Genomic DNA, 2,755 nt, shown 5'->3' with positions numbered 1-2,755 from the left:
TCATGTAGTCACCAAGGTCATATTGCATTTCATATGATATATAAAAAAAAATTCTTTTAGATGAAAGGACTAATAATTATATTTTGAATTGGTGAAATTTTGTTATTATTTTGTGATATTTACTTATGGTGAGTATGAATCAATATGGATAAGGAAATTGACCTTTTACAATTATGATTTTAGGTACTGAAGGAAAAAGGAACTATTGAATACGTTTCTTGAAGCGTGCACGGGGGCAAAGAGGGCTTTCCAAAATATTAGTATTTTATGTAATAAATTAAATGTGACGGTACACTATTTCTATTTCAATAAGTCTTGGCACTTTTAAACTCGTTTAGAAATGCGGACATGGATCTTTCCGCTAGGAATATTCGAACGAAATCTTAATTTTAATTAAGTTCATTTTCTCTAGTTATTTTATAAATATTCAAAGAAAATATATATATCCGTAAAATTTTAAATAATCTAAATATTACTAATATCTCGGATAAAATTTCGGGATGTTACAATACCTCTCTGGTGATACTCTAGTGAAACCCCTTGATAAAGTTATGGTAGAACCTCTTGATGGAACCCTTTGATGAAACTTCGGATAGAATCCCTAGGTGAAACCCTTGATAAAACCCTTTTGATGAAATCCCTTGATGAAACCCCTTGATAGAAATCTGGTGAAACCCATTGATGGAACCTCTTGATGAAACTCCTGATATAACCCCTTGATAGAATCCTTTGATGAAACCCTTGATAAAATCCTTGGTAAAACCCACGGTGAAACCCTGGTGGAACCCGTTGATAAAACCCTGATGAAACCTTTATGATAAACATATGATGAAATCCATAATGAAGCCCTTAATGGAACCTTTGATGGAACCTCTTGATGGAACCCTTTTTGATCAATTTTAACCCTTCTGGGTGAAACTTGCATACGATTCCCATGATCATCCGATCATTTCATGGGAATCAGGTAGTACTCTACTGATACCCCGATCACTCTAGATGAAACCCCTTGGTAAAATTCTGGCAGAACCCCTTGATGGAATCTTTCGATAACATTCCTGATAAACTCTTTTGATAAAATACCTTGACAAAACCCTTTTGATAAAATCCACTGATAAAATTCTGGTGGAACCCTTTGATAGAAAATTACAGTGAGACCCTTTCATAAATCCATGATGAAACCCTTTGATAATAACACTTTGTTAAAACTTCTTGGTACAAACCTGGTGAACCCTTGATGGATAATGCTCTGATGAAACCCCCTTGATTGAACCCCCTTTGATAAAACTCCTTTGGTAAAATCCCTTGACAAACTCGATATATGGAACGTATCTCGTGTGTAGGGTAGGTTAATAAGCTGTAGATGTGAGAGGTGAAGACCAACTCAATAGTTGATAACAATTATTCTGGATGACCGACTATTGGGTAGATTCCTCTGACGACTCACGGTGAGTGAGTTTACTGGGAAAGTCCTTTATTGAAAAGGATCTGTGGAGATGGTTACTTATTTGGGAAGCCCAATAAGCATTCTTGCTTGGGAATTGTACCGGGATAGCTGGGGATTGAGAATTCAATCGTCCTGGGTATAAGAACCAATGCTAAATAAATTATCATTGATGTAAAACCCCGAGAGTAGTGATAGTGGTATAAGAACTGAAAGAAGTAACAGCGATAGAAGAACCGTAAACTGAAATGACAAATAGTATAAGAAACCGTATAAATGAATTGATAAACAGTGTAAGAAGCAAAGTGACTGGATGACAACGTCATAAAACCCAAAGTGAGTGAATGACAACGATGTAAGAGCCGAAGTGACTGAATGACAACAGTGTAAGAACCGAAGTGAACAGTGGTGTAAGAACCAAAGTGACAATGGTAATAGAACTTTTGTTGGTGAGTTCTCTAAGAAGACATGAATAAAAAGGAGATTAACAAAAGAACTCGATGTCCCTACTGGGAAAGACCGGTGTCACGTAAGATGATTGTCTATTGGGGAATAGGCTTCTAGGCGAGGTTCCCTAAGGAGCGTGAGTGTCAAGGAAAGTCCTAAGAAATCCTTGCAAGGATCTGGTGAAAGAACTGTATACCATTAGGGCATATCGGGGACAGTGTTGCTAAATATTTTCTGCTTGGAGAATGAGTCCCAAGGATACTTACTGGGGAATTATCCTTAAGACCGACCCACTGGGGTGTACGAAGAGAAAAGAGCTAGGGAAAAGCTTGGATAGAGATCTATCACCGATTTAGCTGCGGATTGATCCAAACTCTCATGATAAGTCCTGAGTCTCAACCTATATTATGTTATGTATGTTATGTATGCATGTTTAGAGTTTGTATGGCGTAATGATCCACATTCATGAATATGCTACGCGTGATATGATGTATTGATGAAATGATTGATGCACATGATGTATTAGTCTCGGGCTGCACCGTTGAAGATTGGGCAATTTGTAGGTATTGAGTGCCAAGCAAGGTTGGGCTTTTGTGAGATGACAATCAAAGTTAGGCTTTTGGTGTGAATGCCAAATGAGGTTGGGCTTTTTGGATGTAGGTGCCAAGTAATATTGGGCTTTTGTGTGGTGCCAAGTAAGATTGTGCTTTTTTAGATGTTAGATTCCTGATATGGGAATGTGCTATATGAATGAGATGATATGCATGGTTTGACGCTAGAGCGTAGCGATATGATTAATGCATGACAATGATTTGAATGTCTCCACAAGTGCTCCTGTGGTGGGTCATGGGCTGTTAGGGCATAGAG

The sequence above is a fragment of the Lathyrus oleraceus genome, chromosome 5 (assembly GCF_024323335.1).
Source record: "Lathyrus oleraceus cultivar Zhongwan6 chromosome 5, CAAS_Psat_ZW6_1.0, whole genome shotgun sequence".
NCBI classification, from domain to species: Eukaryota; Viridiplantae; Streptophyta; class Magnoliopsida; order Fabales; family Fabaceae; genus Lathyrus; species Lathyrus oleraceus.
This window is presented reverse-complemented; position numbering follows the sequence as displayed.